The sequence below is a fragment of the Triturus cristatus genome, chromosome 6, assembly GCF_964204655.1.
Source record: "Triturus cristatus chromosome 6, aTriCri1.1, whole genome shotgun sequence".
Classification (NCBI taxonomy): domain Eukaryota; kingdom Metazoa; phylum Chordata; class Amphibia; order Caudata; family Salamandridae; genus Triturus; species Triturus cristatus.
In genome coordinates, this window is record NC_140589.1 from 1,828,698,244 (window position 1) to 1,828,713,145 (window position 14,902).

At 48.0% G+C, this 14,902-nt stretch overlaps 1 protein-coding gene and 1 long non-coding RNA gene across 13 annotated transcripts in view; one reads left to right on the plus strand and one right to left on the minus strand.

Annotated features, from left to right (window-relative positions):
• The window catches only part of DNMT3A (DNA methyltransferase 3 alpha), a 1,939,932-nt gene that overhangs the window by 1,012,825 nt on the left and 912,205 nt on the right, over positions 1 to 14,902 (plus strand). The gene's annotated exons all lie outside the window — the stretch shown is intronic.
• LOC146822118 (uncharacterized) overlaps positions 1 to 14,902 on the minus strand; it is a 67,094-nt gene that overhangs the window by 16,330 nt on the left and 35,862 nt on the right. For all 4 annotated transcript variants that reach the window (XR_014963232.1, XR_014963234.1, XR_014963233.1 and 1 more), the window contains one exon: positions 12,635 to 12,735. This is a non-coding gene — a long non-coding RNA (uncharacterized LOC146822118). The remainder of the gene's footprint in view (positions 1 to 12,634; positions 12,736 to 14,902) is intronic.

Here is a 14,902-nt window from a genome sequence, read left to right on the forward strand (position 1 = left end):
ACCTGGTATTACGGCTGGAACATAGGCTAAGTGAAAGAAAGGGGGATCATGGGAGAAAAGGAAAATCCCTTCCATCCTATGTGACGGTGGGAAGTCCTGAAACTTCCACCGCATCCAAGGGAGAACCCATGGACATCGGCGCAATACGAGCGAGCCTCACAGCCACGGAGAAAGAGTCACGCCGTAAACAAGGATTGTGCCTATATTGTGGCAAAAAAGGCCACTACGTACGTGAATGCCCTGCCAAACCGAAGACGTCACGTTATCGGGCCAACCGGTCGGTAACAGCCGTGGTGGACATACCGGCGGAAAACTAGAGGACTCCCAGACCAAAGAAGGGGCATCTCGGAGTCACTCATCCATCCCTTCACTTTCCAACTCGGTCACTAAGGGACAATGACACCTGTTTCTCACGGTGCACGTGGGAGTGCATGACCAGTGGATACCCGTTGTGGCCATGGTGGATTCAGGGGCCACTGGCATGTTTATGGACCACAACGAGGCATGCAGGCTAGGGCTAGTGCTTCTTCCCAAAGCTGTACCCGAAGACGTCTATGCTGTAGACGGAAGGCGATTGGTGACGGGGCCCATCGGGCAGCACACGGGGGTCCTTCCGATGAGATATGGGAGGCACCATTTGGAACAAATCGATTTTAACATCATCCGAGCGCCCCAATATGGCGTCATATTGGGATTGCCGTGGCTACAGAAACACAACCCCTCTGTGGATTGGCCAACACATCGCCTCGAAATGACGTCACCGTATTGCATCCTGCATTGTGGAATAAGAACGGAATCCCTTGACGCAGATGAGAGCGGGAGTCAGACGGTGGCTACAGCGGCAGAAAAAGATGTGTCTCTCCCCCAGGCTTATCACAGTTTTGAGGATGTATTTGATGAGGTGAAGGCGGAAGTGCTACCACCACATAGACAGTTTGACTGCCAGATCGACCTGGTGCCAGGGGCCAGCGTTCCCAGCGGCAGGCTGTATGCCCTGACGGAGCCTGAAAACGTGCATCTCCGGGGGTACCTGGATAAACTCCTCAAGCTAGGATTCATCCGCCCGTCCAAGTCTCCGGCCGCCTCGCCACTCTTCTTCATCCCGAAGGCTAATAGGGAGCTGAGAGCCTGTGTGGACTTTAGGGCATTGAATGCGATAACCATAAAAAATCGGTACCCCTTGCCTCTCATCAGTGTACTTCTGGAACAGGTCAAGAAAGCTCGTATCTACACCAAGTTGGATTTGAAAGGGGCATACCATCTGGTGCGCATGAGGGACGGAGACGAGTGGAAGACCGCCTTTAAGACCAGGTTTGGCCTTTTTGAGTACCTCGTCATGCCGTTCGGACTGTGCAACGCCCCGGCAGCCTTTCAGTACTTTTTGAATGAGGTATTCAGAGAGGAGTTGGATATCTACGTGGTCGTATATATCGACGACATCCTCATCTATTCGTCCAGTGAGGAGGAGCACGTACACCACGTCACAGCTGTGCTCCACAAGCTGAGGGAAAACATGCTGTTTTGTAAACTCAGCAAGTGTGACTTCCACGTCACATCCGTGGAATTCCTCGGAGTGATGCTGAGTCCAGAGGGACAGGAGATGGCAGAACGAAAGATCAAGGCGGTGAAAGAATGGCCGGTGCCCCAAAGCGTGAAGGACGTCCAAAGTTTCATTGGCTTCGCCAACTTTTACAGGCGGTTTATAGACGGATTTTCAGGATTGGTGGCCCCAATCACACAGCTACTGAGGAAGTCCAAGGAGTTTGTCTGGTCCCCTGAGGCGAACAAAGCCTTTGAGGCCCTGAAAAGCGCCTTTGGTAAGGCGCCGGTGTTGGCTCACCCCGATCCGGATCTCCCCTACGTGGTGGAAGCAGACGCATCGGATGTGGCGCTGGGGGCTATCTTGTCCCAACGCAACCACGACACAGGGGTGCTTCATCCCGTTGCGTACATGTCCCGCAAACTCAACGACGCCGAACGCAACTACCATATTGCGGAGAAGGAGCTTCTCGCAATCAAGGACGCCTTCACCGAATGGAGGCATTGGTTGATGGGGGCAAGACATGTGGTATCGGTGTACACGGACCATCGGAACCTGCAGTTCATGACGGCCACAAGACACCTTTCTCCCAGGCAGCTGCGGTGGATGATCTTCTTTGCGGGGTTCAACTTCCGCATCACATATCGGCCGGGGACGGAAAACCGGAAGGCGGACGCCCTGTCCCGTCAATCTGCAGTTAAGGAACCATTGCCTGCGACCGAGCGTTCCATCATTTCCCCGAGGATGGTATTGGGGGTTATCCAACCGGATACTTTCCTGAGGGGAATAAAGAGAGGGATCAGGTCGTTCGCATGGCGGAGGTGGCTCCTCAGTCACAGAGAATGGCAGCTGAAGGACGGGATACCCCTGAAGGGCAGGTGCCTATTGATACCCACGCCTAGGCTAAGGAAGCAAGCATTCATCTGGTGCCATGACTCTCCATGCGCAGGTCATTTGGGCTTTGAACAAACGGTGGCTAGCATGGGACGGCATTTCTGGTGGCCAACCATGAGAGTGGATGTCAGGAGGTGGGGACAGGAGTGTCCTACGTGTGCTACCATGAAGGCCGACCATGGCCGAACCCAAGGGCTCTTACATCCACTTCCGACCCCGGATAGACCATGGGATAGCATATCACTGGACTTCGTGGTGGGCCTACCGGTAGACCAGGGGATGACGGCGATACTGGTGGTGGTGGATTACTTGACGAAAATGGGGCACTTCATCCCCTGCAAGAGAGTCCCTACGGCCGGGGAATTGGCGTCACTACTCCTAAAGAATGTGGTACGACTGCATGGATTACCGGGGGTGATCGTGTCGGACCGGGGGTCGCAGTTTACTGCGCAATTCTGGAAGACTTGGTGCACTGCGCTGCATGTTAAGACCGCCCTGTCCACCAGCTACCACCCTCAAACGGACGGCCAAACCGAGCGCCTGAACCAAACGCTCAAACAGTATCTGCGATGTTTTGTGGACCAGGGCAGGGAAGAATGGGTCGACTTGCTATGGGTTGCAGAGATAGCCTATAACAACGCCACTCACAGCTCCACACAGTCATCTCCGTTCTATAGCAACTATGGCCAACATCCCAGGTTCTTGCCATTTCTACATCCGTTCAGAGAGGACAGGATTCCCGCCACAGCGGACAGGGTGGCACACATAAAAGACACCTTGATGCGCTCAAGGGCTGTCCTAATAGAGGCCAAGAGAAGATACAAGGCTGCGGCAGACAGGAAGAGAAGGCCCGGGCCACTGTACCGCACTGGAGACTACGTCTGGATATCCACAAGAAACATGAGGTTTCGAAAGAACAGTGTGTTCCATCCCAAGTACATGGGCCCCTATCGAATTACCAAGTGTATGGGTCCCGTGAACGTGAAGGTGTGCTTGCCCCAGTCATTGCGGATACACCCTGTCTTTCATGTATCATTGCTCAAACCAGCACCCTCCAAGCCGTCTGGGACACCTAGGCCGGTATGCGTGGAGTCGGAGGTGGAGTATGAAGTGTCGGGCATACGGGCGTCCAAATGGCGCAGGGGGAAGCTGTGGTACCTGGTGGCGTGGAAAGGCTATGGCCCGGAGGAGCAATCATGGGAACCGGCTGAAGGGGTTCATGCTCCGCGCTTGGTCTCCTTGTTCCATCGGCGTTTTCCTGCCTGCGCTGGACCCGTGGGGAGCCGCTGAGAGGGAGGATGTACTGTCAAGAATTCCTGTCATGCGAGGGGAGGAAAACGGTAACCAGCGAAAACGGACTACATCTCCCAGGATGCTTAGCGGTTGAGAGGTTATGTAAACAGGAGAGCTGTTACATAACTCAAGGAAAACACGCCCTTATGTAAACAGGAGAGCTGTTGCATAACTCAAGGAAAACACGCCCTTATGTAAACAGGAGAGCTGTTACATAACTCAAGGAAAGCACGCCCTTATGTAAACAGGAGAGCTGTTACATAACTCAAGGAAAACACGCCCTTATGTAAACAGGAGAGCTGTTACATAACTCAAGGAAAACACGCCCTATAAAGGGAGGAACCGGGAGGTACAACGCTGTCGGATATTGTGTTTACACCGACGTACCTGCTTCGTGAAGAGCAGTGTTCCGGAGTGGAGCTCCAGTAAGGCAAGAACGGAGGTAGGTCGAGTCGTTACTCCCTGGGCCGTGTCTTGCCCCATCGTCACCTGTGAAGGACCCGGAAGCTCTACCGGTCAACCATTGAGCTTCGCTTTTTGACTCGGCTGAGTCAAAGCGCAGTGGCGCTTTTGCTGGTTGGAGTCGTAACTCCCAGCCCGACCAGAGATACAGGGACTGCCAGCTGTAACGCACACCAGGAGGTGTTTGCCGCGTTACAGACTCGGAAGTCCACAGGATCGATCGAGCGGCTGCTCTCGGTTCAGTCTTCTTGGTTTTGATTTGGGTATCGGTGACGCATCACCAGGAGGTGACTCCGCGTCCCGGTGCAGTCTGAGGAAGAGGTTGAGCGGCTGCTCCCTTCAGGTAGAGACCCCGGCTGGGTGTTTCCCTGACTCCTCGATTCTCCCCAACACTCTTCGTGCCCCTCACAGCCTATCGATTGGGATTGTCGGCCATTTCATTTCTGCCCTCTGTTGGCATACGCCGGGACCGGCGTATATGCAGAGGACGGTTAGGACCACCCGTGCTGTGGGCTGGTAACGTACTTAGCCTGGAGGATTCCAGTGACTATAACTTTTGTTTCTTCTTTGTGTTATTTTTGCCTTCATTAAAATAACTAACCCTTCACAAGTGGTTGCGTCCTCATTATCGTGTCTGTTAAACGATCCCGAGACGTTCAGGGCGTTACATCCTCAAAGGAGTATACAGTTTTTAACTCTAGGAATGAATTTACCATAGGACCATTACGTGAGTTATGCAACCATGCGCTAGTGCATCTAGATCTATGTGACTGGGTGAGCAGTTTCCCTGAGATCTCACTGCAGGCAATCGCTGGCTGATGCCACATATCCGCAAGACCCATTAACATTAGTTCCTGTTTAACATAGGAGAGCCAGGGAATGTGCACAGCTTTGCTCAAATTTAATACTTCCTGCAGTTCAATTCTATATTGTGTGAGTTCAGGGGTTAGCCATAATCTCCTCCAGAATCTAAGGGGTTTTATAGATAGTTCCTCCTGGATTGGGAGTAAGCCCAGATCAAGCCGAAGAGGAATAAGGGGAGTGCTTTGTGGGAGCATTAGCAGCTGCCTCAGGAATCTATTCTCCGCTATGGTTAATTCGGGACTCACAACGTGCCCCCATAGTTCCCCACCATACAGGGCCGCTGATCTTGCCCTGGATTTATAGATCTCTAAACCTGGGCTTATGGGCCTGTATGTTGAGGCATTGTTCATTTTCAGTATTCCGCCCGCTATTTGAGTCAGTTTGAGCTGAGATTTTAGGAGGTGGGGCACCCAGGAAAGGTTTTCGCTCAGCGTGACACCTAGATATTGAAAGGTCTGCACTCTCTCAAGCGAAACTGTATCCAAGATAGGAGGGGGTCTGGTGCGTCGTGGGGGATTAAAAATCATGAATTTGGTTTTGTCTACGTTGATTTGTAGACCATGATCAATACAAAATTCATGAAACCCAACCAGTGTGCGCTGTATCCCCATGGGTGACTTAGATAATAAAAGAGTATCGTCGGCAAACATTATGGCCGCGATTTTCTTACCTGCCAGCCTGGGTGCATCGTTGTTTGGGACTGCATCCAGGCGAGAAATCAACCCATTCACGTATAGGCAAAACAAGGTGGGGGCAAGGACACACCCTTGCCTAACTCCCTTGTCTACCGGGAACCTCGCGGACAAGACTCCTCCCCTCGCACACCTGACCTGTGCAAAATTCTGTGTATGCAATCTCACTAGTATGTTCAACAGAGCATTAGGTACTCCCAAGTCCCGACGAACAGCCCACAATTTCCCCCTTGGCACGGTGTCAAATGCTGAACGGAGATCAACGAACACCATATAGAGGCTGCCACCCTCTATAGTGACAGTCTTCCAGTAAAGCATAGCTAGGCGGAATAGCTGATCCGTGGTAGATGTTTTACTCCTAAAGCCAGCCTGATAGGGTGACAGAATATCATTCTCATTGATCCACTCTTGCAGACGATCTAGAATAAGTCGCGCAAATATTTTTTGGGGGACATCAATGAGACTGATAGGTCTGTAATTTACTGGGAGCAGGGGTGATCCCTTTTTGTAGATAGGTATAATTTCTGCTCCCAACCATGACCCTGGAACTTCTGCGCCTCGCAAGATAGTATTGAATAGAGCGCACAGGTACGGTGCCCAAATCAGGGGCTGGTCCTTAAACATGTCACCAGGAAGTTTATCTAAACCTGGCGCTTTGCCCCACATCAGTTTTCCCAGGGCAATGGTGATATCATCGTGGGTGAAAGCCAGAGTCTCAACCTCATCATCTCCAGGTATATAGGAATGTAAATGCAGAACGTCTAAGTCGGAGGATCCTGCATAGAGAGACTTAAAATGGGATTCCCAAACCCCTGGATCTAGGTTTACTTCTATTGCATTGCGGGGTTCAGCAGTCCCATTATTCACAATTGCCCAGAATCTCCGCGATTCCTTACTAGTAAGTGCAGAGGCAAGATCATGCCAGATCTCCCAGTCCCAGGCAATTTTTGCCTGTTCCATTACTTCCTTGTAAGAGCGTCTGAGGGCCCGAATAGTTGAGCTATTCGTACCATCCTTAATTGCATTTATCAGATTGGTTTTTGACTTCCTGCACGCAGCATTATACCAGGAGGAAGGGCGGGGCACCATAGGTTTGTTGGAGGTTACAGCTGGATTAAAAATATCGGCTAATGTGTCCACCAGGTCCTGATGGAGAGTAAGCAAGTTCACAGAGGGAACAGAATGCTCTTCCGCGATCAGGATGTCCCTTGCCATGGTGAGGAAGGGGAGGATAGTTGAATATAATCTGGGGAGGGCATCCCTCTTATCTCGCAGTTTCGCCCATTTGACACGCCGCCTGTTATTGGATAAAACAAGGCCAGGGTCAGTTGGCAATTCGGGTTGTCGCCTTGAAACAAGGGGGGATACCATCTTTAACACCAGAGCGTTATGATCGCTGTCAGTCCTGGGCACTACCTCCAGATCCACGATCTTTGGCCAAAGCCTGGTCTCGACCATGGCATAGTCTAGATGAGATTCATGATCTTTTTTATTGTACGTACATCTAGACGGGATGTCCGAAGGTTTCCTACCGTTAACCGCCCTAACTGAATTGTGGAGGGTAAGAGACAAAATCTGTGTAGCTAGTGGAGACCAAGCCTTAGCAGGAGCAGAGTTGCAGGGAGGGATTCCCCAGAACTCATCCTCTTCCAACAGGGCTCCCTCATCCATCCCTGGTAAGGGCTCATAATGGCAGTTGAAATCACCTGCAATTATATACTGAATTTCCCGATTCAAAGAGTCGAGAAAAGCTGAAAGTTCCCTGATGGTGTGAGATTCCCTAGCCAATGCTGTGGGGCGGGAATAGACATTGATTAGAGCTAGTTTAAAGGAGGATTGCCATGTCAGTAAGACACATAAGATGTCGGCTGAGTTGGTCTGAATTAATTCTGCTTTGCAACCCAGATGGATACCAACCCACGTGGTCAGGCCGCCGGACGGCCTCCCAATGCCTCCCCATCGTGCCATGGTATTAAAGGCCACAAACCCCAGTCTGTGGACTCCCTCCCTAGCCCAAGTCTCTTGAAATAAAATCACATCGTAGGTGTCTACAAAGGAGCCCCATTCAGGGCACTTGAGTTTGGTGCTTATTCCCGCCACGTTCCAGGATGTTATGGTCATGTGCTGAACGTGGCTTATGGGTAAAGATAGGAGGACAGGCGAATGGGGTAAACTCTCCGGTGGATTAGATTCAATGGGGTCCTCGGGAGCAATAATATCATTGGCTAATTTTTCTGTGAGGTGTTGCTCACTGAGACTACAGCCAATACTCTCTAGGGAGTGACCAGAACTGATCCCTCCAGGGGGAGAAGGTACCTCCCTACTACAGGGAAGCATATTGCCTTCGTGAATTGCCTCAATCTGGTGGGAAACCTGGGTCCCATCTAACGACCTAATCAGTCAGTCCACCTGATCTAACTGGCTAAACCTGTTGTAGAGGGGGATAGGAGTGCGGGACAAGGTATGGACTTCTCGCCTTGGTTTCCCGACACGCCCCCATCGGGAATGGGGTACAAGGGACCATTCGGTTTCTTGCCGTATCACAGATTGACTAGGGTAGAAGGAAGTAAGTGGGCAGGTTGCGATTTTAGTTTCAAGGTGGGAGAATCCCCCCCTGCAAATGTACTCCACTGTTTTGGGGTCCCTAAAATTGACTAGGACGCAGTCACCTTGTATAGTTTTGGGGCTATGCCCTATCCAACCCACCCTTCTAACCATAATAATCTCACTATTAACGTGGGGGGGCAAAGGCCTGTGGGTACACAACCATTGCATCGTCTTATTCTTTAGGGAATTATAGTCTTCTGTGGTAGCTTCACTTATTTCAGGGACGCCTGTGAGAACGACCACAAGGGGGCAAGATTCGGGAGGTAAATCAATTGTCAAAATAGGCCCAGGTACCTCTCCCAGATCTCCCCTTCTTGACGAACTTCCACTATCACTGCCTTTTGCCACAAGAGCAGATGCTGGAATAATAGGAGCAGGTAGTTGGGTGTTAGTGGGCCTGTCTTCAATTTGAAGGGGTACTGGGTTAACAATATGGTCAGAAGCTGCCTGATCTGTTACAGGGTGGTTAGACAGTCGCTGAGTATTTGGGTTATTTAAGGGTGCAGCTGGGGTTATCCCATCCGGCCTGCTATTGTGGTTGCATTGGCAGGAGCATTGCAATTGTGTGTTATTGTGGACATTTCCAAGTGCACCATTGATATGAATCTCAAGCTGTGCCAGGTGAGTTGTTATACTATCTAACCTAATAAGAATGGGATCGAGTAGGGTGTGCAGCAATGAGTTAAGTTGCAACAGTGTTGCAACCCCTTCAGTTTGAAGCGAAATGTTGGAAGAAGCGCTTGCATCGACCATAACAGTAGGGGCAGCTAGGTGCGGGGTGCATGACTCAGAATCTTCACTTAACATGATGGGAACTTCAGTGGTTAGATTATCCCGACGCTTTGAGGTTTTATTACCCCCAGGATAGGTTCTTTTCCCACTAGGAGCTTTGGATTTATTCTTCGAAGGCACTATCAGAGTTTTATCCTTCTTGTTTCGCAGGGTAGGGCCTGAACACAGCGGTGGAGGGGATCTAGCTTTCGGTGATGTTATTAGTTCATCGCAACTCGTAGTGTCACTCTGTGGTGTGTCATCTATGAATTGGGTCAGTGGGAGTGTGGATGATTTGGCGCCTGTACAGTTGGGAGTACCCTCAATGGCTCGGGGAGTACAAACAGAGGCTAAGGGACCCAGAGAAGAACGTCTGGCCTGAGCAAGTTCTTGCGAAACCCTTCGTTCCATAAGAACTATGCCCTGATCTATCACTGAGTTAGCTCTGATGATGAAATTATCTAAGGTGCCCGTGAGGTTGTCATTGCGAGCAAGATTCCTGCCCGTTTTGGAGGCCATTGCGCTAAGCTCAGAGTATAGGGGGAAAATTGCGTTAGAGCACCCACCACTATGTCAAGCAATGCCTAACTCCCACTGTACCCGCTAAACTCTATCAACCAGCAAACACAACAGCAGTGTGAATATTAAGCCCAGTTCAAACCTGCACCCAAGTCCGTGTATGAAAGGGACGTAGCCCGGTCCGGTCTCTTGCGGGCTCGAACGGGCTACAACGGGCCCGCCCTTGGCCCGGGCTTCGCCCGCGCTGCGATCCGCGCTGCGGAAGTACGTAGCCGGAAATAAATAATGAGGGGGGCGGGGCTTTAGGAAGAGGAGCAGGTGAGCCGAGTTAGCGGAGCGCAATGCTCCAAGGTCCTCGCAGTCCCGTTTTTTAGGCGATCCAAGGCCCCCACAAGCAGCGTAGCGTCCTGGGCACAGGGAGCGTGAAGGAAACCCAACCTGCAGTACACCAGCCAAGTTTTTAAATGGTGATGAAGCCTGCGAGCGGCACCCGCGCAGCGGGGTCCGCGAGGCGTGGCGTGGGTGGAGTGACCAGCGGGAAGAGGAGCAGGTGAGCCGAGTTAGCGGAGCGCAATGCTCCAAGGTCCTCGCAGTCCCGTTTTTTAGGCGATCCAAGGCCCCCACAAGCAGCGTAGCGTCCTGGGCACAGGGAGCGTGAAGGAAACCCAACCTGCAGTACACCAGCCAAGTTTTTAAATGGTGATGAAGCCTGCGAGCGGCTCCCGCGCAGCGGGGGCCGCGAGGCGTGGCGTGGGTGGAGTGACCAGCGGGAAGAGGAGCAGGTGAGCCGAGTTAGCGGAGCGCAATGCTCCAAGGTCCTCGCAGTCCCGTTTTTTAGGCGATCCAAGGCCCCCACAAGCAGCGTAGCGTCCTGGACACATATACATGTAAACATCAAATCACATTCCTTCCCACATAAATTCAAAAGCACACATTTCTATTGGTTAAACATTTCAACCCTTTCCAAATGACATAAATTTCAACCCTTCCCCCAATCTGCCTTCCCGTTACCATAGAAACAGATCATGGAACACTGTACTGAGCACACAGGTCACAAGTTCAGCACACAATGTTGCTAATCAAGACAGCAAGTGTGCTTGACAACATATCAGCTTATCATATATAATGTTCCTTACAATCAGTTTTTGTTAACCAATAAGAATCATGCGTTTAAAAAACAGAAATATACACCCTACCTTTCAGTGTAGAAGGTTGTCAAACAACCAATGATTTCATGTCTTTTTTCAAAACTGCATCTTAGCCACCATTTTAGAAACATCTTACTTTCCAAACTGCCATTTCATTTACAGAGAACATCTGAGTGCATCCAGGCCTCCTTTCAAGATGCTTAGAGTGTGGATTGTGGGACAGAGCTATATTTTCTGGAGCCAAAGGTATGCAGAAAACAAAGGCATTCACAAAGACCTAGGTTTGCTAAATGCCATTTGAGATGTCATCAGTGATGTCACTGACCATGTCATGAGTGATGTAGTATGTGACGTCATCAGCAGTGCATTGCGGGGGCGCGAGTTATAGTTAGCTGAACTAACTATAACAAGGGAATTTCTAGGGTTTTGTACGAGGGAAAAGTCCAGCTAACTATAACGCCCCTGAAACCGATGGTTTTTTCAGTGAATTTCTAAGGTTTTTTAAATGCTAATTCCTAACTATAACGCCCCTGAAACCTTTGTTTTTTTCTGTGAATATATATACACACACACACACATTTATTTAAACTTTACAGAAACACACATTCACGGGATGATGTCATCAGTGATGTCATTTGAGATGTCATCAGCGATGTCACTGACCATGTCGTGAATGATGTAATTTGTGACGTCATCAGCAGTGCATTGCGGGGAGCGCGATTTATAGTTAGCTGAACTAACTATAACGGCCGAATTTCTCTGGTTTTGTATGAGTACAATGTCCCACTAACTACAACATCCCTGAAACCTGTGTTTTTTTCAGTGAATTTCTAAGGATTTTTAAATGCTAATTTCGAACTATAACGTCCCTGAAACCTGTGTTTTTTTCAGTGAATATATATATATATATATATATATATATATATATATATATATATATATATATATATATATATATATATATATATGTATATGTATATGTCCCAAAATTCCAAATACGGTATGCTCTCAGTAATAAAGGCAAAGCAACTTCGTGGTGCAGGTCAAAATCTTTATTACACAACGCGTTTCGGCGAAAGCCTTGATCACGTGTAACAGAAGACACAAACACTCAAGATTAAATAAAGTTGTAAGTGAAAAAGGTGTCATGGAAATCAACAAAGGACTTAGCGATGGCTAATAGTTAACCTAACATGGTCGCCATCTTGGAAGGGTAAAATATTCACCAAAAGCATATGATACATAACTGAAAAACATTCAATTCAAAGTATGTACACAATGTTTTACATAATTCTGTTTACCAGATTATGTCGAGTTCCAACAGAGATGTAACAAATATCACACGCTGCATGGAGCTATAGGAATCAGCGAGTGCTCAGAAGGTCTACAGGCACGTACGCCACAGTCAAAGTATAATGCGTGATTGGCAACTGAATCAACATGGAATATGCATTAGATCACAGGAGCGTACTGCAATATAGGCTACAGGCTAGTTAACTCAAACTGGATTAGTCATCCGAACAGATCAAGGTATGGTACCATCTAAGATGGACTAGACAATTGTGTTTTCAACATGGTGTTGCTAGAACCCCAATAAGGAGAGTCAAACATTCTATGATACATAGTGTAAATAGATCACATAGCTAATGCTCTTCATACTAGAAAGATAAAAAAGGAGAATAGAACAGATACCAAATCAGTTAATTGTCACAAATGCGGCAGCAGTTTCAATGGTATAAAAACATAGTGTTAATTCTGAGCCACATCTGAAATCAATAACAATAGACGATGACCTGAATCCAAGTCTAGTCTAAACTAAACCAAGAATACCATGAAAGAAATACCATATCCCAGTGCACGGAGGTGTAAGTGTAGAGCAGGAACGGAGGCAAGGGTAGGATGCCCGTGTCGGTGTGTGCCAATGTGGGGGCTCCTTCCTTCACTCCTGTATAAAAAACATACAAAATATTCACATTAGAATCTAATGTACGTATAAAACTACAGCCTAAATGGAGGACAGAAAAAACAAGCAATGTAGTTGTAATAACATAATGCAAGCAGTTCAAAAGATTTCAAAAGATTCAATAGTCCGTATAGGACCCTTAATCAGCAAACCTAAGTAAAAGCATACTATTCAAGTTACAAACACCTCAGTATCCGAGGGAAAAAAGGTCATATCTTCAAATGTATGGACAGTTCTTCATCTAAGTTCAGCCCCCTCGGACTTTTGGTAAGGAATTCAATGATCTATCTTGATTCACGTTGTCTCAAGGTTAGCACTCTATCCCCACCTCGGGGATTTCTGGGGATTTGTTCCAAAATCATGTAGCTCAAATCCGCGACATTAGCAAAATGTCGTTCATTAAAATGACGAGCAACCGGGTATTTGGGATCATTATTAGAAATGGCTCTAAGGTGTTCTAATATCCTTTTCTTAGCTGGGCAGATCGTACTTCCTATATACCACAGTTTGCAAGTACATTCAATCACATATACTACAAAACTGGAGCTACAGGTCAGAAATTGCGTAAGTTTTTTGCTGATCCCATTGTACTCTACGGTACTCTTAAAATTACTGTGTCGACATGCCTTGCAGTGCCCACAAGGGTAGAATCCTAGCAAACCATGTCCGTCACTGGTGGGGTATTGAGTTATGTCATGTTTGACTACCATATCACGGATGTTTCTATCTCTTCTGTAAGTGATGGTAGGACGGTCAGGTAGTGTATTGCCCAAGGTGCTATCAGCTTTCAAGATACTCCAGTGTTTAGTGAATATTTGTCTGATTTTTTGTGCCTCAGAGTTAAAAGTTAAGATCATCCGTGTCCCTGCAATATCAATGTCCTCCTCGGCCAGAGGTTTGTCTTTCAAAGTGTCACTGCGCTGTACAGTATTGACTCGTTCTATCGCCTTTTTCAGAACCCAGCTAGGATACCCCCTACTCAGAAATCTGTTGGTAATAATTTCTTGTTCAAGGCAGAAAGATTCAAGGTTGTTATAATTCCTTTTTGCCCTCAGCAGTTCCCCATAGGGTATGCTCCATTTGAGAGCTTCCGGGTGGCTGCTGAGGGCATGCAGGATGCTATTACCTGCTGTCTCCTTACGGAACAGTGAGGTACAAAGTTTGTCCTCCTTATTCTCCAAACGGACATCAAGGTATGCAGCACAGCTGGCATGTATGGTTCCAGACAAGGAAATGTTGTATTTATTGGTATTCAGTTTTACCAAAAAAGATTCAGCTTCCTCCTGGTGTCCGCTCCAGATGATAAATAAATCATCTATATAGCGCAGCCATAAGATGACTTGCTGAAAGTCCTTTTGCAAGGTGGTACTAGCAAAGATTTCTTGCTCCCAGTATCCCATAAACAGATTGGCGAAACTGGGAGCAAAGCAAGAACCCATCGCAGTACCTTGTACTTGCCTATAGAGGGTGCCATTGAAAGAAAAAATGTTATTCTTGAGGCAGAAATTAGTCATCTCCAATAACATCAGACTATGCTCACGTTATTTGAGGGGTCTGTGCTACAAGAAGTGTTCACATGCTTCAAGTCCTTGTGTATGGTCAATGATCGTGTACAGTGATTTAACATCTAGTACCATAAACAGATAGTGAGACTAACATTCCAGATTTTCTATCTTAGAAAGAAAATCTTTCGTGTCCCTAAGGTAACTAGGAAGAAGGACGACAAATTCTCTCAAAAAGTGGTCAATGTACTTCGAGATGTGCTCCGTGGCACACCCAATCGAAGACACAATAGGGCGTCCTGGAGGTTTGGTCCTACATTTGTGCAATTTGGGGAGAAGGTATAGAATGGGGAGTTTCGGATGATCTTTTTCAAATAACAGTATTCTTCCCACTCAATCAAACCTTTGTCCTTCCAACCACTGAGTTTCTCCCAGATATCGGTAATGCTTTGGTTATATACATTGATGGTGATATGTATATAGAAATTATTGTCTCCTAGTTGCCTCATGGCCTCACTGATGTATTCATCCCTATCCAGTACCACCACATTACCCCCTTTATCTGCTGGGCGGATCACAATGCTAGTGTCATCAGCCAATGTTTTAAGAGCTTGTCTCTGTGAAAAGGATAAATTATTTTTAGTGTC